At 43.3% G+C, this 24,800-nt stretch overlaps 1 protein-coding gene across 9 annotated transcripts in view; it reads left to right on the top strand.

The window, feature by feature from the left end:
- Positions 1-24,800, top strand: part of NRXN3 (neurexin 3) — a 1,456,830-nt gene that overhangs the window by 490,731 nt on the left and 941,299 nt on the right. The window lies entirely within an intron of this gene.

Raw genomic sequence — 24,800 nt, 5'->3', positions numbered from 1 at the left:
CCAGATAATGACTTAATAAATGTCAGTGATTGTTAAAGTCATAGCTATTGTAATAAACATTATCAAAGGGAAAATAGAAGTTTGGGAGGCCCTCTGCAGGGGGACCCGGCACACTGTAGAGGTTCATAGAAAGCTGCTGTCAGGGAGAGTCTATAAGCTATGTCCAATTCCAGCTTGGTTTATTTTATATGCCAAGCTTATAGACTTCAAGCTGGCTGTCCATAGATTGTCAGCCTCTATTTTATATGAAGGGATAATTTACATAGTTATCAAGTGTTTGCTGAGGGTGTAGCTCTAGGGCTTTAAAGATACCTCATATGCAATAGACATAGTTCCTGCTCTCAAGAAGTTTATCATTTCTTTATCTGAGGAGTTGAGGCATCTCTACAGGAAGCAGTAATAAAATGATACAAGGTAGCAGAATGAGCACTGTTGGTGGACCAGACTGGGAGGACAGAGATTCAAGGAAGAGAAGACTTTCTTGAGGAGGGACCTGCAAGGTCTCATCCCTAAAGACCACCAGTGGCCAGAATTGTCCAGTATCAGGAGTCTGGGGTTGAGGATGAATCTTGGAACAAGCCTGGAAGAGGGGCTGGATGAGTAGGCAAAGATGTTTTCAAGGACTGGCTTTTGTGAGGTCCACTGTATAATTAGTTAAGGGGTGTTTCAAGAGAACTGTAGATCTTTTTTTTTACAGCTGGATCAAAAACGGGATATAGCACATTGGGGTGAAGGAGGAAGAGAGAACTTTCTTGGAGCTCTTGGAATGTAAATTCAGAGTCACTGAATTTTTGAAGCTGTGACAAGCAGAAGCTAGAAGCTAAGATGAGGAAGCAGCCATCTGGAACACAAGTGGGCCACACGGGGCTGGTCAGTCTGTCAAGCTCCTAGACTTTTTCCAAACATCGTTGTAGGGTAGACTACCCTGGTCCTGGTTTGGGGCAATAGAAAGGGCATTTGACCACTGAGATGAGTGAGACAGTTTCGATGTAAGCCACACTGTTACAGATCTTCCACTACCTATGAAGTAGTATAAGAACCAGAGATCACTTCAGACCTCTCACTCCTTCCCCTTGGGTCTCTTCCCAACTCAAGGGCCTTGGGACTGCTGAAGACAGGCAGCAGTAACTGTAGCCAGCTGTGCACAGTGTCTCTGAGCTCACCTATTCCAAGGGCAGATCCGTGGGAGTTGGTCCAAGATTTGCCAAGAACAGTGAAAGTCACTGCACCTTTTATATTGTCACTTCTGACTAGTCATTAAGAGGCAGCTGATTGGGGATATATGAGGGACAGTTATTCCTGGTACAGTGCAGCCAAGTCATCCATTCTGGCCAACTGAGAAGAGGCATAGCAAATTTAAGACATTTGATCTGTAAGTCGCTCAAATCCCAGACGGTGCAACTGATTGTTTTGTTCCCCTGCTAATTGTTTTTTGGCCCTGTATTGTTCCTGACACCATGTTCAGAATGAATCAGTGGAGTGTAAAAATGATAGGACTCCACTTGCTAGCAGAGAAAATAGAGTTACCTAATGACATTGTTTTTCTTTATTGAAACTGATTTCTCAGTGGAGATGCTTTGAGTGTCCTTTATTCATTTTTATACATGATGCAGACATTTATTGAAACCCTAGTATGTTATAGGCACTGTATCAGATTCTGGAAATGCAAAACCACTGACATAGCTCCTGATTTTGATGAAGGGGTATATAGTCCTTCCAGAGAAACAAAGGGAAATGTGCTAACATGTGGCAGATGTTATGCTATATGTTTATAGGGGAACAGTAGGGCAAACAGATGGGAGAGGCCATGCCTGTGTAAGGGAGTGATGGTTGGGAAAAGGGGATTCAAGGTTTCTTGGATTTTCTTGTCTCCTATTTCTAACAAAATGATGGCCTATCTCTACTTCTGACCCTATAGACACTTCTGAAGAGTGGTGAAGGAAAAATATTTGTTAACATTCTTTATGTAAGGACCATGATCCCCTTGGGATCCAGGAATGCTGCCCCACCCACCATGACCCCATCAACCTGGGCACTCAGTTTACCATTTTCTCTAATTTTTTTCTCTACATTAACCCTAAGCCTAGAAATGATCATTTGTACTAAATGTGATAAGATTAAGACAGTTTCTAAGGCATTGTGTCCCATCCAGCCCAAACTGTGTCCTCTACTTGGACTTGGTTGCAGGGTCAGTCCCTTGGTATCACTGGTCCCACAATAGGAATGGTAAGGTTAGAGAGGCATTTGTTTATATAAAACAGAGAAAGCATAGGTGGGATGTTAAAATTGGTATTCAGAGAAAAAGCAGAGTTGGGGATGGCCCAGGTCAGACACTAGATCAAAATAGCCCAAGAACTCAAGCAAAGTGAGCAAGCAGATCAGTGTATAGGGCGACTCCCAGATCAAAGCTGTCGTCCAGATACAAGGAAATAAGGCAAGAGACCTAGGAAATATATGAATATATGAGATTAAGTTTAACTTGCAGAAGTAACTTTCTCTTATAGTAAAAATGGATGACTCTTGCTTGTACCCTCACGAGAGTGCTTCTATTGCCTGTGAAGATAGCAACTCTAAATCTTGACATTTAACAATCAGCTGGATGTTGTATTTAGAATGTTTCGGGATGATCTGATACTATTCTAAGAAGATGTAGATCTATCTTCCCATCCCAATTGTTCAGCTCTAGCTATTTTGGTTTGTTTTTCAAAGTGTTGTGGGAGACGTCTGTCTCCATGACCTAAAAAGGAAAGGCCTGTTTTAGCTGCTTAATGCCAGTCACTTTGGTTGAAATGCTTGTGTGATGGAAGACCACCTGCGCTCCTGTGAAGCCCTATTGTATTGAAGAAACATTCTAGCTTGTCTTTCTTAAGAAGATATGATCAGTTGACATGGAACAAGCATGGCATCTTCTCCTTGTCCACGTGGCCAGACTGTTTAGTTCAGTTGGTGGGAGCGAAGCATCAATAGCCAAGACTCTGGATTTGATTTGTTTGTGGACCATCAAGCTTCAGTTTGATGAGGCCACTGCAGATTCTATCCTCTCCCCTAGATGGCTTTTTCTGAATGTATGCCATCCTTTATTTAGCAAGCAAGAAAGGAGGATTCAGCAGAAGTCCATTCCTTTGACAAGAAAAATAACCTACAGTACAGCACTTACAATTGGGGTGGCCTAGTGGTTAATGGCATGAACGTTAGAGTCAAATAGACCTGGTTTGTGTGTTGGTTCTGCCACTTACTAGCTAGGTGACCTACAACTGATTTCTCTCTTAATTCTTCTAAGCCTCAGTTTCCTTATCTGTAAAATGAAGATGCTAATACTTTCTAGGTAATGTTCTTTTGGTTGCAAGCTACAGAATTGACTATGGCTAACAGAGTCAAAGAAGGGGATTTACTGCATGATTACCTAGAGAGGTACTGATCAAATGAAGCTCTCACTAACTACATCTTTAAAAGGAAAGCAGAACAGCTCCAGGGACCCCAAGGCACTGCAATTGAAGCGATTCATCTCTCCTAACCTCTAGGTTCTGGATTTTTCTAACTAGAATTTACATTTTCGAAAAAAAAAGGGAAACTGATTGGCCTAATTTGGTTTGTCTGTCTTGTCAGCTCTGTCCAGGTGGGTGGTCACCTAGAATAGATATGAAGGATCACCCAGATGCACACTCACGTTTGTGTGTGTATGTGTGTGTGTGTACGTACATATAAATAAAATGTTACTGAACCATTTTCTTAGTGCTCTTTCATGGCTAAGTTCAGCATATCCTGATCCATAAGGCCATATCCTCTTCTAGATATCCAGCCATATGGAAATGCTTCTGTCTGATGAAAGAAAATATTTCCTGGGATCATGGAAATCGGATGCCTTTGAGAATATTAATTTGCACAACCAAGAGAATGTGATGAGAGGGTAAATCTGCTCTTCTCACTGGTTCCTGGGATTCCATTCATCTGATATAAACACCAGCTGAAAACCAAGAATGCAGATATTTTGAGTTTTCTCAAGTAACTCTTGTTCCAGCAGGAAAAGAGTGCAGACAGCAGCTGCTCCCCCTTCCAGCTCAGGGACTTCCCTTTCAGCCAGCCCTCTGAATGCTGCGGTGTGCTCCTGGGGTAGCAGCAACACCTTCTGCCTGGGAAGGCTGAGATCCCACCTTTAGATGAGATGGGAATGTGTCATTTGGATGCCACATGGAAATTATGGTGTCAGAAATAGTAGAGTTGGCAGGTACTGTTGATGTTTCCTGCACCTAATCCTTGTTTCAGCAGGTGAGGAATTGGAAACATCACTTTAACTTGGAGTAGCTGTAGAATGGTTAAAATTCATGATTCCTGACTCTTAATCTTTTGCACTTTCCATTACATTGAGCAGCCTTTCTTCCCTGTATATCTGAAAGAGGTTAGATTGTAAGGTCATTGAGGGAAAAACAGTGCATTAAATATCTCTGTGCCCCTCCCCGCCAAAGTCTGAGGCATTGTGCTGTACACAGTGGAAATGCAAAACCACTGACATAGCTCCTGATTTTGATGAAGGGGTGTATAGTCCTTCCAGGAAAACAAAGGGAAATGTGTGAACATGTGGTTATTAAATGTTGGAACTATATTTAATAACATACTACTTGGTTATTAAATGTTGGAAGGCCCCAGTCCTCTGTCCTGGGTCTCCTGTTAGTCTGCACACTCATCCATAGTCTGTATCCTCATCCATTGCCATGGTGTTGAAGGTCATCTATATGTTAATGACTCTCAAATCCGGGATCTCTCTAGTCTGGAACTCTCTGGAATCCCAGATTTCTGTATCTAGTTGTCTACTTGATATATGCATTTAGATTAGGTAGCTTAATCGTAACACTGAAAAACAGAAATTTTGAGTCCCTCCTCTTAGTGTTAGACTTTTTTTTTTTTAAGTTTTCCCCATCTCAGTAAATGGCATTACCATTGTCTTTGGGTTGATTTTTCTCCCATCTCATTAAATCTCTCCGCAAATTCCTGTTGATTCCTTATTTAATCTCATCCTCATCTGTTCACCTCTCTCCCTCTCCATGACCATCATCTTAGGTCAATCTACACTGATCTCTTTTTTGGACAACTAGATAGCATGTCATATGACTATGGAAAGCTCAAAATCATTTTGTGCCTTTTTTTTAGAGTATTAAAGTTGGATTATTAAAATGTTTACATGTTCAACACATTCCTACCTTAAGTAGTTTTAGTTTCAGTGGCTCTTGGTTCCCCAAATTGTAGGAAATGAAGCTATGATACTTCTTTGGAAATAACTTCAGCATTACCATAGTGCTCCCACAAGTAGGCATCTATCTCTTCTCTGTACCAGGTGTGGTGAGCTAAGTTGTGAGGACGCAAATTTGTAGAAGACATGATTTCTGTTCTTGATGAACTCAAAGTCTCATGGAGGGGATGGAGTAATAGTCTGCAAATTGTAATGCAGTCTGCCAAGGGCAATAATTCAGGGAATAATCATAGGGAAGAAAGAAATAGTAATTAGAAATCAAAATATGTTTAGCACAATATATCACTTGTAACTGATTCTGGATCCACTGGGGTCTGCTCAGACCGACTCACTGGTGTAGGAATAAAAGAAACCTTGGCTTCCAAGGTCAAATATAATCATGCTGGTCGCTCTTATAGGTTCCAGTGCCATTGAGGACCTGCCCCCATTCCCCAGGGATACCCAGGCCCTTTATTTAGAAATGTGACCTTGAGATTCTAACTTGGATACCCTGGCTTCTCTGTTCTGCAAAAATAAAATGAGGCATGGGGCGCCTGGGTGGCTCCGATGGTTAAGCGTCTGCCTTCGGCTCAGGTCATGATCCCAGGGTCCTGGGATCGAGTCCCACATCGGGCTCCCTGCTCAGCGGGGAGTCTGCTTCTCCCTCTGCCTGCCACTCCCCCTGCTTGTACTCTCCCTCTCTCTCTCCCTCTGGCAAATAAATAAATAAAATCTTAAAAACAAAAACAAAAAACAAAACAAAACAAAACAAAACAATAAAATGAGGCAGTTGAGTTTCATGCACTCTCAGGGCCCTTCCAATTCTAAAACTCTGATTCTCAAATGTCATCAGCTTGGCAGTGTCTTTCCTTATCCTGAGGAGAGAGGTAAAGGTGAGTGAAGGGCAGGATAGGAATGCAAGTCCTTGTTCTTTACAGGCTGCGGAACTGTCTGAGTTAGGAGGCTGGGTTTAGTTATATCAGCACTGCAGTGAAGTACTCTGATTCCTTCATCTATGAAAATTAATGCCTTGGTGTACTGGGAATACTTCAGGTCCATGATATGTAAGTTTTAATTGATGGATTCATGAATAGAACCTTGGATTTCTTAAGAGCACTTGAAGGCTGTCACCTTTTCAGTCCAGTTTTTACTCCTTCTGTTGGGTAATGACATGAATCAGAGAAAGGGGCTTTTTAAGAAATACACCATTCATCAACATCAACCAACACATCCTCACTTTTTCTTATTTGTTGGTGCTTAGGTTATACAGTTGTATGTGCTGACTAGCATAGTGGCAAGAAGATTTAGCCTCTTCTTTTTCCTCTTCTTGTTTTCTGCATTTCCCTTCCTGGAGGCTCAAGATTGTATGATCCCAGGAAATTGACCCAGAGTCCATGAACCCTTCCTAAGTGTTATTCCACCAGGTTAGCAGTCGAGATACTGCTGATCACAGCTGCTCCTGTAATTTCAAAGAAGAAAATCAGGGAAGGAGATTCTAGCTGCTTTGGAATCTTGAAGCTCAAGCACCTCAGAAGGACAGGCTGGGGACTTTGGACATTTTTGAAAAATCTACAGCTAGGCCCGTGCTCAGCCTGAGAATGTGAGGGTCAGAACTTTGGGGCAGCATGTGACAGCTACTTAGAACCAATGCGCGCCTGCTGTGGGCTGTGGTTCTGTCAAATGCAGGGACAAGGTGGCCATTTATATTGCCACTCTGTACTTTATTACTGCCTTTGCTAAAAGCTTCTTAACTACCCGCAGACATCTGCCCATTGTGGGTGCAATCAATTGAGATGCTGCTGAATTATGAGAAACAAGTGCTTTAAAATGCATACAGATTATCACAGCCTTTTCTAGCATCTCTGGCTCTGTGTGTCTTTTCACAGGTAGGTGAATCCTTCCTTGCTCCAGTCTGGAATAAGAGGAAAAGGAAGTTAAGAGATCTACTATTTATTGAGGGAAATTATGTGCCTGCTCTATGTTAAGTTCTTAATATACACTGGGCCATTTAACCCTCACATCCACTCTGCAGGCTGCATATTATGATCCTCATTTTCTGGATGAAGAAATTAAGGGCTTGATTCATTCATTCCAAAGCACCTATTGAGCGCGGTGTGCCAGAGGCTGCCTTGAGCCTTCAGGATACAAAAGCATTGATTGTGTCACTCCTTACAAACATACCAATAAATTCGGAAATCTGAGGAAGGTGGGACATAAATGCAGGGAGAAAGATCATGGATAACATCACAAATTGGGTGACCCTAGAGCTGAGGCTTGGTAGAGTAGCAGGACTGCCAGGTAGACCAGGCAGGTAAAAGTATTCCAGGCAGAGGGAACAGATATGCAGAGGTGACTTTGGTAAAGAGGAAGTTTTCCTTGTGGATGGAGTCTAAAGCTTGGGAGTAGGAGAAGAATTGGAGGGGACATTTTAGAAGGTGTGGCTGGAGGGGTGGCAGGGCTATCTGTGAAGCACCTCGTTTGCTCTCCCAACAAGTTTAGACCTTATCTTACAGGAGGCGAGCCATTTTTAGCAATGTGATAACAGGATGGCATGTGGGAGACAGGAGCCAGCGAACCAGTGTGCATTAGTTCTGTTTGCATTGGCATTAATTCAGGAATGAGAAATAAGAGCCCCCAGTAAGGTAGAGAGAATGGAGGTTGAGTTTTGGGGACCCATCCAACAGATATTTAAAGGGCAGTGTCAGTGGGACTTAATAGTACAACAGCTAAAGAGTGGCCAAGACTGGATTAGAATGAGAATTTGGCCAGAGAAGTTACTGTTTCTTCCCTGTTCTACTCAGATCAGTTGGAGATTCTTGGGAGGAGTGGGGAGGATGTAGCTAGGAGTCACCTACATGTGCTGGTCCCACTCTGAACATAATGTGACTAACCCTCTGTCTGTGCCTCAGTTTCCATGTTTACCACTGAGAATATCCACAGTGGCTGCTAATTGGCTTGTTGGGAACCTCTGTTATAGAGTCAAAGTGTACGATCTGCTTGTGCTTACATAGATAAGCCAACATGCCCCTTTTTGAATCTAGAGTTCAGCAATTCATGAATGAAAAAAATTATCTGGCTGGTGTTTTTATCCCATTTTTTTTTCTTGTGTTGTAGAAATAACCTAGATAAGATTTTTGTGTTTAAGCATAAGATACAAGCTGAAATTTAAAAGTGGGAAGGAGGGTGGTGCCATAAGGGGACATACCAAAGCATGTACTTCTCCATACTTCAGGTGGTTTGTGCTTGGAATCAAGACGTGACTCTGGTGTAATTCTGGATTTTGAAGAATTATGTTCAAATGGTCTGTTGTTGATAACTGTGATGATCTTGACCAAGCTCTCTGGCATAGATGTGATGGGAAAACTAATTGTAGTTTCCTTTTCTCTTGTAAAACGGGCCATATTTGAGATTAAGCCAAAAGATTCTTTCCTTAGAGATAGGAAAACCAGGTTTCTAATTTTCCTGTATTCTGGTCTCTCATTAGGACTTTACAGCAATGACACCCAGTACCGAGGATCACGTATGTGTCTGTGCGTAGAGCACATGCGTATAATTTCCTTCCAGTTTCCCAGGCTTTTCTCTATTTTATCATGGGATCTGTTTTAATCTAATTTGGGGTTATTAAGGGCAGGAGACAGCAGATGTGTAGCAATCATGAAGAGAAGGCACAAACTCAAAACCTGAAACTGGATTGACCTGAAGAAAACCAGACAGAGTATAAAGAGTCCTAGATCTATAGGCTCAGATATCATCTGGCACAACCACCCCCACCCCCAGTTTTTGGTTGAGGAAACAGGGGCCTCCAGGTAGGAATTGAATTGCTCAAAGGTTAGTATATGATGTTCTTAACCCCTCTTTTCAGTTCCCTTGCTTGAATTTGTCAAGGAAATATGCACAGCCAGTATCTCTACATGTTTTGTGCAGATACGTGTTTATGTCCCTTTGGCCTACTAAGCAGTAGAATCATGGCCTTATAGGAGAAGCATTTCGTCAATCTCTGGTAATTTAGTCTTACTGGTAAATTTTATTTGAAATGTTGGCAACTGATTTAGAGAGAAGAAATGTGAAGAGAAAGACAGGTATACATTTCTCTTTTCTTTCTTTCATCACCCATCCCATCTTGCCCCATGAGCAACAAAATAAACCCAGGCCCACAGAAGAGGATGTTGTAGGGACAAGTGCCTCTGGGACTTAGGGCAGGAAACCCTGGATATGAATAGCTCTTAGAAGGCCCCCTTCTGTGGACTATTGGACTGCCATTTCCCTGGCAAAGAGATGCAATCTTTCTTGGAGAAGATCATTTCATGCTTCTTAGCATGTTTAACCCTTACAGCAAGGCATTCTCATCAAAATGACAAACCCCAACAGAGCCTTCTGAGAGGCCAGTAAATCAGAAACCTTATGAAATCTGTGGGATTAGCATGCTCTCCTTCTTTGTTTCCCCAGGGAAAGAAAGCCTGGTGCCTTTCTGATTTCAATCTTCTCTGCAGGCCCCTTATCTGGAGTTTCCTGCTGTGGCCCACTGGTATTTGAATATTGTTTTCCTACAGTTGCCCACAGCCACATGCCCACACCAGCCAAGGGCAGCACATTCGGTATCTCCATCAGCGACATGGTAAAGGGAAGATGACTGCTCTGATGTTTGCTTAGTTGAATTATTTCCACCCTTGAAGGTCTTCCTTTCTGGGTCTGAAGATAGTGGCTGGCTCTTAATGTCACCGCACATGGTGGCATGCTGTTGCTCACAGGGACCTCATCTCCAGCTGGGTGACTCTGCTCCTCTTGCCCCATTTTTCGGTCTGTAAGGAAACTTCTTCCACAAACAACCCAACTTCTCCAGCCGCTGCCAAGTGGGGCCTCCTTCCATGGAGGGCTACAAAGTCAGGTCTATGTGGAGCGCAGAAGTGGAAAGAAAAAAAGATTGACGAATAAAAGTCTGCTGTCAGCTGTTCAGGTGATAAAAACATTAATAGGGGATGGTGGGTGGGGGATGACTCTTACCGGAATTTATAGATTCATATGTACAGTTGGAAGGGACATCTGAGGTTTTTGAGTCTAACCTAATCTCTCTGATAACATAAACACCCTTGATGAAAATTCCTCAAATGTTCTATGGACTCTGGGAACATTTACTCTGTTTCCATATGCTGTACTAAATGCTTAGCAGTGGGTAGCTTATTTTATCATTGTAATAACTGTGTAAGATAGGTGCTGTTTTTATGCTCAGTTTACATCTGAGGAGTGGTGGGGTCAAGGATAGGTTAAAAAACCTGCCCAAGGTTGTCTAGTTCTTCTGGGCCCTCCCCGCCAAACCCACTTTTTTGTGATCAGTAATACTCTATGGCTTCCAGTGACAAAGGAGCTAACCTCCCATTTCATTTTTGGATAGCCCTAAATATTCTAAAAATCTCCTTTTGCCATGAACTCAAGTCTCAATTCTTCTCATATCTTTCTTTTGATCTTGGTTCAGGCTTTGGGAATGATACAGGATTTATCCACTCAGGTGACATTTATTCAGTACTCACTATGCCACGAACACCTGGGATATATAGAACTGATCAAACCTAAACCCTCTTCTACAATAGACCTTCAGTTATTTCAAGAGGACTGTCATTTTCCACTGAGGTGTTGTCAGTCATTCCTAGGATAGACATCAATGCCTTCTTCAACCACTCCTCCCCTGTTGGGGTTGTGAGTTCCTTCATAATCTAGCGGTCATTGAAGTGGCTGGAGGAGGGTGAGTAGGGGCCGAGAGCTCCCTCAATGGAAGCATGGTTTCCAGTACCAGGGAGCTGTGTGAAGCAGGGAAGCCTGGTAAGCAGGAGGCATATGTTATTAAAGCAACAGCCTAAGTGATTATCAGACATTGTGACATCATATGGACTATGGGCTCGTGTGGTCAGTGGGATTCACTGGTAGATTTATGAGGAGTGTATGCTTTTGCTAGTTTCTTAACCTGAAAAAAAATGCCTTGGGCCCACAATAGGCTGCATACATTTACTGCATAATTGTATTTCTCAAAATAGTTCTAGACTGAGTGGCTTAAAGCACATATTTCAAAGCAAGGCTGAATTTATTTTTGGCCATATGAACTTTTCAGGGTATCACTCAACAAGGAAACCATGTTTTTGCCAAGTATCCACTAATATAGAATCATCGAATGCTAGAGCTGGTCACAGCCTTAAGAGTCATCTAGTCTGGTGCTGGTAATTTACAAAGGAAGAACCGAGGTTCAGAGTGGTTATGTAAGTTGTCCAGAGTCGCACAGGCAGCCCCGGTGGGGCTCCTAACTCAGGATTTTGAATCCTGGACTGGGACTCTCTACCCTAAGACCATGTCAGGAGGCGCTCTAACTTATTGTCTTTGGTATGGTCATCCTGTGTAAATGACAACGGAATGCTTATGTGGAGCAACACAGAACCTTTCTGCACAAGCTCAGTGGCTCCTTGCAATTTTTTTTTTTAACATGTAATAGTCCCTTTATTTATTGCAAATAGGCTAGGCAATTAATTCACAGTTAGTAACTTATGGCCTGGAAAATCTCATTACCCAAACCTTACATTATCAACACATCTGCTTAAAAAGAGATGCTTAAAGAAGTGGTCTGAATATCCAGATCCCTGATCATCTCCAAGAAGGGGGAGAACCACTGAAAGGCAATTTTGGAGGGAGTGTGGGTTGTACCAAGGTTATCAAAACCACTGAAATTCACACATGAGGGGGTATATAAAGGGAATCCACATTTACTGAGTACCTACTATGTGCTAGGTATAGTTTGGTGCTTAGGTTAAGGTGTAGGGGCTTTGGAGTCAGAGCTGAATATGAAAACCAGTTCCATCACAGATTACGGTGCAATCTTGGGGGTGTGTGTGTGTGTGTGTGTGTGTGTGTTTAAAGATTTTATTTATTTATTTGACAGAGAGAGACACAGCAAGAGAGGGAACACAAGCAGGGGCAGTGGGAGAGGGAGAAGCAGGCTTCCCGCAGAGCAGGGAACCCAATACGGGGCTTGATCCCAGGACCCTGGGATCATGACCTGAGCCAAAGGCAGACACTTAACGACTGAGCCACCCAAATGCCCTTCTTGGTGTGTTTTTAAACTCTCTGAGCCTCTGTTTTCCGATCTATAAAACAAGCCTTTTTGGGTTGTTGTGAGGCTTAAATAAAATGGTTATGTAAAAATATTAGCATGATACCTGCAACTTTATAGATGTTCAATACATAGAACAAGCTTATAAAGTGTATGATATCATTAGGATTTTTAAGATAATTAAGCCAAGGCCCAGAAAGATTAAATAACTTACCATAGTCACAAATACTAGGTAGGATATTTTAAACCCAGCCCATTAGATTTTGTATTATACTTTGCCATTCCTTAACATGGGAGGTCTTGGAGGTGGTGGGATCAGGTACTTTGAGAGGGAAAAAGAGCGTGGGAAGTGGAGAGGGCATTTTGGGTTTATCTGCCAACTCTGTGCATTCTCAGCTTTAAGACTTTCAGTGAGTGAACTTGAGGAATAAGCAGACAAGGAAACTGCCCATCTGGAGTAAATTCAGTATTTAGAAAAGCCATCAGGATCTTCCACATCCTCTTGCCCACTTTCTTGGTTCCTAAGTAAAGGTGAGGTACTCTTAAGGTTTCATGGGGCAGGTGCAGGAAAGCTTGGAGTGGGTGCCCTGAACTGGGAAGACAAACATTGTCCTATTATGATTTATCCAGGGTTATCACATACCCTAACTCACACCTACATCCCATATCCACATGAGCATGCACACACACACTCTCATTCTTCAGCCATGAAACTGGACCTCTCTCAATTTTGTTTTGCTTGTCTGTCTCCTGCCCTAGACTGTGAACCGTCAAGCATATATCAAACATCCCAGTGCCAGGGATAGAAAAGGAGCTCAATCTGTGTTGTGGAGGGAAGAAGTCAGAGGATAAATGGAAGCCTAAGTGAATGGGACTAACTCTAAGATTTACTTTACTGAAGTTAGAATTCTGGTTTATTATCTGAGAAATTCAGAGAAACTTGGTGCCTGAACACCCCTCCTCCCCAGCCCCTGACCCACACACAGGTTAGGATTTTCTGGTGGAGAGGTGAGGATGTACCTAGAGAAGACTCATCCAGGACTTCCCTTAGGCTGGGCCTAGCCTCTTGGCCCTGTTGCAGCAATTCCTATAACCCAGTATGAGCTGGCGAGATTCAGTGTTCCTCAAAGTGAACAGATGGGCAGGCGTGGGAAGGATGAAGCTCCTGTAGAAGGCGAAGGGGGCTTATGCCTTCAGAGCAGGCATTTCTACCATTTGAAACAGTGGGGCTGACCTTGCACCTCTCCTTAGTGAGAGAAGCCCCCAGTGGGTCCCCTCCCCTGTGCCCCTTACCTTTTACATTCCTTCCCCTTCTTTTATTTCCTCTCTTCTTCATTATTTCTTCCACTTCAACCCTACACAATTCTTTCTTCCCTTCTCTCTCCATTTTTGGGGCTTGATACAGCAATAACATCTACCTTTGAATGGGCAGTTCCCCTGCAGAGGGATGAAATTGACCCTTGTTTATTCAGCATGATTGGCCTGGAGGCTGCCATAAAATGGGGGCTGCCAAAAGCAGCAAGGTGCCTGGTGCCCAGGGCTACCTAGGTAAGTGGCAGCTGGTAGAAAGGAAGAGAGGATGACCCCAGACCTCTGCAAGCACTTTGTCTAGCCTGAAGCCATCTCCATGTGGACTGTGATAATTGAGAAAGGGTCTCAGCAGTAGGGAACAATGACTCTGTAGAACCAGGTGGCTTAAACACAAGGGGGGAATGGGCAGAGTATTCTTGACCTGACTGCTTCAGAAGAGGCTCTCTCTGACTGTGGTTAGGTGGTTGGGTTTGCCCCTTGGGCTTTCTGTAAAGGGAGATTGATGTGTGATGGTGAAGTAGTCGTCCTCAGGATGAAGCTGAATCGAATTATTTCTCCATAAAATTTCTTTTCCTCTTTCTTTCTCCCTTCAGTCTTCTCACTTCTTTCTCACCTCTCTTGCACCTTCCTTCTTTAATTTCTGCCATCCCTTCAAACACGTTTTGGATCCTTCCTATGTGGAGAACGTTTGACCCATCCCATCTCTTTTCACTACTGAGTTGCTTTGATGTGATTGATATCATGAACCTTGACTTTAGTATGACTGTTATTCTGTCTTATAAAATGCTATTTACAAACCAGTCTCTATGTTAGAGCTCTGTTAGGAGTGTTTACCACTGTTGGGAAGAAGCCTCACAAAGAATTGTTCTCAGTGGCTTATTATCAACTTTCTAGGTCATGGGTCTCCATTTAAAAAAAAAAAAAAGAACATTGATTTTTATGATTACAAAAGCGATGTATGTTCTCTAGAAAATTTGGAATGTGTGAAAATTTATTCAACTTTTATTTAGCCAATATTAATTGAGTACCTATTTCATGGCAGATAATAAAAAAAAAACTAAAATCAAGCATAATTATACCAGAGATGGTCTTTGTTAACCTAGTGTATACTTTATTCCATTCCTTTGGGCAATGTATATATAAAATATATTTTGATGTCATTTTAAAAGTAATTCTATCCTGACTTTGTTCAGTAAGAATTATGTCATAATAGCTATTATAGCATTTCATGATTATACCATAATTTTAATTTAGTTTTATATCACCACCTTTATCTCAAATCATAAAATCTTCAAAAATATTATTTTTAATGACTTCCTATTAGGTATATTTGCCATCTGCCTCAATCATGTTGTTAATAAGCCACTCCAAAACTTAGCGGCTTACAACAAGAAACATTTAAATTTTATGCCGACAGGTTGGGGTGGCTATGCTCCAAGCTGTGAAATGGCTGTATAGAGCTGCAGGTTTTGATGGTCTCCACATGTTCCTTGGACACTGCCCAGGGAATATTATCTTGGAAAATGGCAGGGAGTACAAAAGGCAGCATGGAAGCATCTAGTGCCTCCCAAGACCTTTGTCTGCATCTGGCACATTGTCACTTCTGTCCATATTCCCTGGGTCATAGCAAGTCATGTGGCCAAGCCCGTCTTAGGGTGAGTTAGTACACCCCACCTACTCTAGTGGAAGATACTTCAAAGTGACAGGCAAAGGATGAGGGTGTATAATACAAAAAATCCCAGGGAAGGTGTGAAGAATTATGGACAGTGATTCAGTCTACCATGATAGACTATCTGATTTTTTGTTATCACTGGATGCTCAAAGAAAACTAGCTATTGATGGGTGAAGAGGAGTAGGAGGTACAGGCTTACAGTTATAGAATGATTAAGTCATGGGGATAGAAGATGCAGCATAGGAATACAGCAAATGGTATTGTAATAGTGTTGTGTGGTGACAGATGGTAGCAACACTGGTGATGAGCATAGCATAATATATAGACTTATTGATTTACTATGTTGTACACCTGAAACTACTATAACATTGTGTCAACTATACTTCAATAAAAAAAGTGACTAGTTATTGATCTTTGCTGTTAGCCTCTAATGTGCCCCATATTGATATTAGGTATATCATGAGATCCTTTTCCAACCACATAGGCTTCAGAGGACATCAGAGCCTTCTTCGCTAGCCCCATTATCTCTTCTGTCTGCTTTGTGGTTCCAATATATCTTTTTAAAATTTTTTTAAAGATTTTATTTATTTATTTGACAGAGAGAGAACACAAGCAGGGGAAACAGCAGAGGGAGAGGGAGAAGCAGGCTCCCCACTGAGCAGGGAGCCTGGTCCCAGGACCCTGGGATCCCCGATGGGGCTCAATCCCAGGACTCTGGGATCATGACCTGAGCCAAACGCAGGGGCTCAACCAACTGAGCCAACCAGGTGCCCCTCAATATATCTTTCTTTTTTTTTTTTTTAAAGATTTTATTTATTTATTTGACAGAGAGAGATACAGCAAGAGAGGGAACACAAACAGGGGGAGTGGGAGAGGGAGAAGCAGGCTTCCTGGGGAGCAGGGAGCCTGATGCGGGGCTTGATCCCAGGACACTGGGATCATGACCTGAGAGGAAGGCAGACACTTAACGACTGAGCCACCCAGGCGCCCCCCCTCTCCAATATATCTTTCTGTTGATACTTCTACTGATCGCATCTCTAGGAATTTGATATCTTACTTCACAGATTGTCTCCTAGACCAGATAAGAAACTAGCTCCGCTTTTAATGCAGAGAATGCTTATGACCGTTACTGTAGAAGGGCTTGAAGAGATGAAGCCTAGACCTAGTAGGGTCAGTTCCAGAAGATCATCAGCCTCAGAACCTAGAGGTGAGGCAGAAAGATTGGATACCTGGTTTGAGATTTGCCCTCCAAAACATAATGGAGGGAGTTCATGAGAGGTTAGTGGAATAAGGTGCTCAGACACTTGGGTTCTCCAGGAATGACTGAATCCAGTTATTTATTTATTAATTTAATTAATTTAAAATCAGAATCACTGAATTTCATTCTTATAACCTGTACTGATTTACTCTTTATGTCTGGAATTCTTTTCCTTCTTGAAGTTTTATCAAGGCTCTGAGGAATATATACTGCTTAAGGTTCTGGTATTCAGGGTATTATTTTTGGTACTTCTCTGTTCTCAACATTTGGGGTCCTGCTTCTCTACAGGTGGACCTCTTAATTTTGTTTCTTTTGTATTTGTACTTCTGCTTTCGGTTTTTATTTATTTTTGAAATACTCTGGGAAGGCTGGGGCCATGCCTTCTCCCCTGCCCAGTGCCTGGCATATAGAATGTGCTCAACACCTGTTTGTTGATGGTGATAGGTTCAGGTCACAGGTACCCTCGATCTTTTCATCCCAAGACTTGACAGATCTTTTCTTCACCCATATGTTCTCCTTCCCATGCAGATCACTTTGTTCTAGGCTTATATTTCATGCTTATAGCCAAACTTGCAGAAAACCTAGTTTATTTATTCATTTCAAAGATAATTTTCTAGGGAAGGAATGTGATCATCTAAGCAAAATTTACCAATGTCAAGACATCAGTCAGTACTAGAGCCATTTTTGAGTGGTTAGAAGTAATAAAGAGGTTAATTCAACAGATGAGGCTTAATAACTTATATTCTCTCCCAAAGAGAAACTTGTCCTGGCCAGAATTTTGTAAGGAGCTTCTTACACTAAGTCAACTATATGGAGTTATGAGTTCCCTATGTTGTGAGTGTGAAGAAAAAGAGAAACTGGTTTAGGGAATGGCAGAATGGATATTGTGCGAGAGTAAGGCCAAGTTCTAAGAATGTTAGCAGAAAACCTCCTATTACCACTATGGTTTACTACCATTCAGCAAATATTGATTGAGATCCTATCATGTGATAGCAACTATGACAAAGGGTACAAAGGGCAAAAGATGTCCCCAGTCTTCAGGGAGCTCAAGGTCACCTTAGGGAGAATAGGAAACTGCCTCCAGGAAGATAGATTGGACACAAAGCCATTTCAACCAAGATACTCTTTTACTTGAATGACAGTGTTTAAGATGCAAGCTTGATTGGAAGTGGAAGAGGAGGGGGTTAGAGAATGGGCTTAGATGGCAGTCGGAATAGAACTCCCATTTCTTTACTCCCAGAAACAATGAGCATGGTAAGAGTTTTCTCTATCGAGGCAGAAAAGCTTCTGTAAAGATTACATCAGGATATTAGTGTAAAAAATCGAAGCTTAAAAGAAAGCCAAAGGGCACCTGGGTGGCTCAGTTGGTTAAGCGACTGCCTTCAGCTCAGGTCATGATCCTGCGGTCCTGGGATTGAGTCCCACATCTGGCTTCCCCTGCTCTGTGGGGAGCTTGCTTCTCCCTCTCCCTCTGCCTGCTACTACCCCTGCTTGTGCTCTCTCTCTGTCAACAATCTCTCTATTTCAACAGTCCCTTTCCCTCTCTTGCTTTTGAATGAATAAAATCATTTATAAATAAAAATCTTTACAAAATATAAAAAAAAATAAAAGAAATCCAGAGAACACACATCTGTATCTGCAAAGATCAATGAAAACCCATACACACACACACACACACACACACACACACACACTCCTTTTCTAGTTTTCTAGTTCTTGTATCTTCCATTCTTTGACTAATAATCACAGTTTTAGATGCAAAATCAAAATAAAGTTATTTTAATCAAAGACTCAATTAACAATTCAAAGACATATGGAAGAAACCTCTTGCATATTATACAATTCTTCACACCACCATTTAAAATGATATTCATTCAAATATTAGTAAGGGCCCACAACATGCGAGACATCCTGCTGGACCTTGAAGGGTACAATGGTGGGTAAAAATTGACCCATCCTTGGCCTCCTAGAGCTTATAGTCTAGTGACAGGACAAAGACATTTATAAATAATCACCAATGAAACATGCAATTTCTTTTTTTTTTTCTAAAGACTTTATTTATTTATTTGAGAGAGAGAGCACATGAGAGGGGGGAGGGTCGGAGGGAGAAGCAGACTCCCTGCAGAGCAGGGAGCCCGATGCGGGACTCGATCCAGGGACTCCAGGATCATGACCTGAGCCGAAGGCAGTCGCTTAACCAACTGAGCCACCCAGGCGCCCCTGAAACATGCAATTTCAAACTCTGTTAAACTTGAGAAGTATAGAGAGCCAGGCCTAGCTGGGGGATCATGGACAAATTTCCTGAAGGAATGATGCTTGAGCTGATATTTGAAGGATAAGCAAGAGGTAACCAGGCAAGGATGGATTAGTTTTCCAGGCAGGAAGTTGTTATAAAGCCCATGGGATACAAAGGAGTGTGGCAGATTAGAGTCCCAGGAACAGAATATAAGCTGGTGGGGTCATGACAAAGAGAGGGCAGCCTGTGGGGAGGTAGAGGCATGGTCATGCAGTCTCTTGCTTGTAGAGTGTTACTGATTCAGAATTTATCCTACAGGCAAGGGAAAATTGTGAAATAGCTATAAGCAGGGGAGTGCCATGACCATGATTTATTTTTTTAAAGATCACTTTGTCTATGGGATGAAAAGTAGGTTGAAATGGGGTAAGAGTTGATTCTAAAATACTAGTTCTCCAGGAACAAGTCCATGGTGGACTAAATTTGGACTAGGGCAGTGACCATGAATGTGAAGGAAAGTGGGTGAATGTGAGATATATTTAGAAAGCCCTATATTCATAGCATTTGAGATGTCAAAGAAAAACAAATCAGGACTTAGTATGGAGAGACTTTCATTCAAAAGCAAGAGAGGGAAAGGGACTGTTGAAATAGAGAGATTGTTGTGACAATAAGGTCTGAAAGCATCACAAAATCAAGAGAATGAAGATTTTTCTTTTCTAGGGTAAAGGAAGAGGCAAGCAGAGATAAGCAGAATCTTTGGAGGGGATGCTGGGCAAGCAGGGGGAAATAACCACCGGGGTCTGATAGGAAAAGATTCTTGCCATAGATAGCAGATTCCCAGATGAAACTGATAAGGAGGGCATGGTTCACTTTCTTGTGCATGCTCAGGCTTGGGGGCCAGTAGCAGTGACTAAAGTTTGATCAAGACAGAGCAGAGGATAAGAAATGGCAATTGTGAACCCTTGATTGGAAACTACAATCCACCATGACCTAAAAGATGACCAGACTGGGGGCAAGAAGGGACAGCGGCAACTTCTCCATGGGTCACTGAATCCTTGCACTCTTCTCTCTGGGGGATAGATGATATCTCCATTGCTCACTTGGGGTTTATTTTAGGGTCTCACCCCCTTGAGTCCATTTATCCCCACAACACCCATAGGAGTCTGTTAGAGTTGGGGGTTGGACTAGGAGTTAGTTTTCCTGTCCCCTTCTTTTATAGAAGAGGAAACCAGAGTCCAGAGAGGGAAATTGACTTCTCCAAGACATCCCAGCTTGATGGTAGGAAAACTGTGACCTGAACCCAGGACTTCAGACATCCAGTCTGGGAATAATTCCACTTCTTGTGGCTGCTTCTCATGAGATAATTCTCACAACACTTCAGTGTAGCATTGTGGATTCCTCCAGGGGAGACACGTTGAAGTGCTTTCTACTCCCCTACCCCCTATGTAGCTAAATGCACAGATACTGGCCACACACACACACACACACACACACACACATCTTACTCTGAGTGCTACCAGATGTCCAACTGAAATTGCATCTGACTGCTTTGAGTGTTCAATTTTCATTCTCCTGCTCCATCCTATACTCAGCTGGGCTTCAGGATGCAGTTGAAAGACAATATGGTGGATAGACTGTAGGCTTTGGGGGCAGGCAGGACTTGATTGGAAACTTACGTCACCAGTCACTAGCTGTGTCACCTAGGTCAGTCATTTATGTTCTCTGAGCCTTATTTTTCTCACTCATAGAGTTGGATAATTGTAATTGCCTCACTTGATGGTTGCAGGTGTCTTTTAATTTCTCTGCTTGGGCTATGCAAATCTGCTGGAGTGGTTTGGGATCTGGCAGCTAACTGTCCCATTGGTACCCAGGGGTCCATCACAGTTCCCAAGTGCACTGTAAGAAATCGTGATAGAGTTGGCATGATGGTGCCTTAGCCTGCACCCCCGGGTGAGCCCTAAAAAATCTGCTCAGCCCATCTGGGGGCCTCCCATCAGAGCTGCACCAGCCTGTGTTCCTTGCAGGTAGTGAGTGTTTCATTCAAACTGTAGATAGGCCCTTGAGGCAAAGAGCTACAGCTGCACCCACAGAGAACTTTGCTCCCAACATGTACCCACCTTGCCCCCTAGGCAGGGACAGGAAAGAATTTACCAGGAAGCAGCAGAAAAAGAGTACAGGGATGGAAACATTTTCAAATTTATTTCAGAAATACAGTCTTAGCTATAAATGACAGCTGTGGGTTTAATCACTGAAACTCTCTTTCCATTCAAGAACAGCATGTGTCCCCTGAGGAGGGTGGCATTATCAAGCAGTTAAGTTGTTAGAGGCTGCTTAGGGGCTGGTAGGCAGTCTGCAGGGAGAGGGGAGGATGGAGCCTTTGTGGCAGTGACCTGAGTGTCGCAGGCACCCCCTACATCGTCTACCCATCCCCCCAGTCCCTGAGGATGGCTCTGGTATATCTGTCACTGAGGGAGTCAGAAGGTAACATCCTTTACAAGGGAAGCCAATGGGGCCAAGAAAAGCTATGCCTTAGCACTGGCTTGGAGAAGCTAATGGGCTTCTTAAATTTTAAGGTTTGGGGATTCAGGAAGGAGTTCTTTCTTCCGTGTCACCACCACCACGTAACAGCAGTAAGAACAACTGCATCCACAGCGCACCCCGACACTGGACACTGCAAGAGCTAGTGCTTCTGCAGTGCTGCCCAGCTCCCCAGGTGCTCAGCTCCTTAGCCATCCACTGTGTACTGAGCCTCCATTTGGTGCCACACGTTGTGCTAAGCACTGGGAATAAAGCAGGAACTAAGGCAGCCAGCGTCCTGCCCCTTCTGGAGCTTCCAGTCTAGGGGAAATGATTAAGTGGAGCATCTGATGAACCCAAATCTTGTCCCCAAAGATGTCAGCTCATATGTTGGAAGAATGAGCCTCAGCGTGGTTCCCCCATCCCAGCCTCGCTGAGGGTTGTCAGCTGCTGTGGAAGGCCCACCCCCTCTCCTTCCCAGCACCACGCAGCCCACCCCTTGGGAAGCGGTGTTTCTCCTGTGCTTCCATCCGGGTCTTGCTGCCAGTCGTGTCAGAGGGCCGAGGAGCATCTGCTGCTCAGAAGCTTTAGGTCATCAGTCACCTTCTGTTTCCTTCTAGGGAAAGCCCTGAGCATGGAGAGGGAGGCTGCAAAGGCATGGACCAAAAGAAACCCTCCTTGCCTTGTTCTTTCTCCCACCTTATGGTTTTCTCCTTCTTTGTCTTTGGTTTTATCGGTTTTCTGATTTTATTTTTCATTTTAACACCATGGGTGGGCTTTTAAACCAGAGCCAGAAGGAAACTGGCATCGTATCGGGAGAATGATGAGAAGGCAGAGGGAGGAAAGAGCTGTGAATAAAGCGAAGTGCCGGGTGGAATCGGCATCGACTGCGCCATGCGCACGGGGCTAATGGGCCTGCCCAAGAAGCCAGAACGTTGCAGCCATAAAGTGAGAGCCTTGTCGACTGGGAATACAGGTTAGAATGAAAAGACAAGCAGTGGCAGCAGCACCACATGTGCTTGTTAGGCATTCCTGTCCCCCAGCCTCCCCTCTCCACTACTGCTGAAACATCCACTGAAATGGGTGTTTCCATTAGCCAAAGGTATGTAGTGTGTGATACAGAGTGATGATTGCAAATTTGACCAGGTTTTCTGTCTGGAGTAAGAGGAAATCTAGCCAGGGCATGGCTGACAGGTTGATCACCCCATTCTCAGGCAGATGCTCCCCATGGCGCATTCGCGCTGCTCCCATTCAGGTCTGCACCGACACAAGAGGGAGCGCTCTCTTTCATCATCTACCTTCTGCCAGGACCTTTTTCCCCTCTGCTTTCCTCCTCTATCAGTCAGGAATGACTCCCGCTGAAAATGCAGACTTTAATCGTCCGCCACGGCAAACTTCTTATGCCTCATGAACTCCCCTGCTCATCCTAAGACCAATAATTGGAGGAGGGGATAGAATTCCTCTGTCTGGCTTGGACCCATCATGCTGCATCTTCTTGGGATGAGGTAGAGGCCTCCTTTGTCTGAGACAAGGCTCTCCCCCTACCTTAGCAAACCAGGGTTCTGTTGTCAGAGAAGAAGGGAAGCAATGGCTGTTGGTTAAGGAGTGGACACTGTCTGTCACCCTTCTTTGAGGTCCTTCTTCTGTCTCGCTTCAGGGCCCTGGAGTCTCTTAATTTGCGGGAGATATGGGAAGGAGCATCTGTTTATGCACATTATTTTTGATGTTCAGAAGAAGCCTGTGTGCAGTTTCTGACATTCCATTGCCCTTTCAAACACTTGGATCCCTGTGCTAGTCTCTGGATTAGAATTCCAGTTGTGGAAGGCTTTCTAGGCTTGCTTTTCCAAAAGAAATTATTTGGTTTTGTGGCTGTGTTCGAATGGGCTCACTGGTGAAGCAGACTCCCATTTGTCTGAATGAACATCACTTGATGTCTTGGGGCTTAAGAGCCCAGATAGTTTCTTCTTTTTTGTAATGAGAAAGCATTTGTTTCCTAGTCTTTCAATTTTTTTTTTTCCCCTCTGCAGCACTCTTCAAATCACTATCTTTCCATTCTCTGTCAACTAGTAGTACATTCTTCTATAAGATACCCAAGTTCACCCCAAGGTGAATGGCCTCAGTTTCAACATATAGCAGACGAGCTCTTTAATTTGCAAGGGATTTTTACTTTTATTAATCATCAGTCTGACACTACTATCCTCACATCTGTGCTTCCTCCTTACAAAGCCCCTGTGAGAAATTCCTTTTAAGCATCTCATATTCTTTAATATTTTGGTCACTTGGATAATGACCAAAGAATAAGCAGCTTGTCTTTTGCACTTTGGCTTCCAGGAAACCCAGGGACATAGATACCTCAATCTCATAAGCTTTTTTGCTCTAATCATCAGTGATTATTTTTCTCTCCCAAGCCTCTGCCTGACCATCTAGTTTATAGTTTGCCCCATTATGACACGTTCTTCTTGTGGTTGGCTCTAAATTTTTAATCTTAGAGGTTGAATAAATCTAAGCATTTAAAAGAAAACCACTTTGTGCATTGGACTTTGTCGTCCTTATCGTACGTATGAAGATGCCACAGGAACTGAGGGGTTTAGTCTGAGGTGGCGCAGACGGTTCCTGTCAGGCACCCACTCTGGCCGACCAGCACATTCCAGCCCAGAGTACTGTGGAGAGAAGCATCTTGAATCTGTGTCCCTCACCAGGATAGGGGTTGCAGTGATCGACGGCAGGGACCCTTGGGGGGTTTCATGGCAGGAGGAAGTGGAGAAAAGGTTTTCCCCAAGAAATACAGAAATCCTTATTTTCTAGTTGTACTGGAGAGTTCTAGTGCAGAACTCCTCTCCTTGCTCCCTGTTCCTCTGCCCCTGTCTACTTTAACAATAAGCAGGGAAGGTATGATGGAAGCAGAGAAGGGGATGAGCCCTTCAGCTCAATGAAAAGCCATCGACATTTTATTTGGTTTGGAAGGCAGCGAAGCAGAGAGTGAAAAGCTGACCAGCACTTCAAGTGAGCAATAGAAGCACCTTGGAAGCTTACCTTGAGCTCTACAGAAACATGGTTGCCCTGGGTGTGGTGCAGCCTCATTTCAATCAAGCTGTCAAAGGGGGTAATTGTTTCCTTGTGTTACTTACTCCCTGTGAGAGTTACCTTTTTTTAGCTGGCTTCCCACAGGAACCCATGGCATCTGGCAATTGTTTACTTCTTAGTCTTCATCTAGAACAGTGCAGGAGTGTCTGAAGGAACAACATTTTTGGATAGATCAAGATGCCACGAGAGAACACACACGTGGTGGTGGGCATCTGTCCCAAGCCCGAGAGCTTTCTCCAGGACTTGGCTCTGAAGCAATCAGAAGGTACTCTTGCCACAGTCCAATAAATTGTTGCATGTTAGGTTTTGGCGGTTTCACTGTTTGCCCCCTAAGAGTTTACATTAGGAATAATAAGAATAAGAATACTGAGGAAATTAAAAATAATAATTTCAGAGCTAGAGGAGGTAATG

Source organism: Leptonychotes weddellii, chromosome 9 (genome assembly GCF_054177405.1).
Source record: "Leptonychotes weddellii isolate Sample4059 chromosome 9, ASM5417740v2, whole genome shotgun sequence".
Lineage (NCBI taxonomy): Eukaryota > Metazoa > Chordata > Mammalia > Carnivora > Phocidae > Leptonychotes > Leptonychotes weddellii.
Note: the sequence above shows the minus strand (reverse complement) of the source record. Positions and strands in the feature narration are given on the sequence as shown.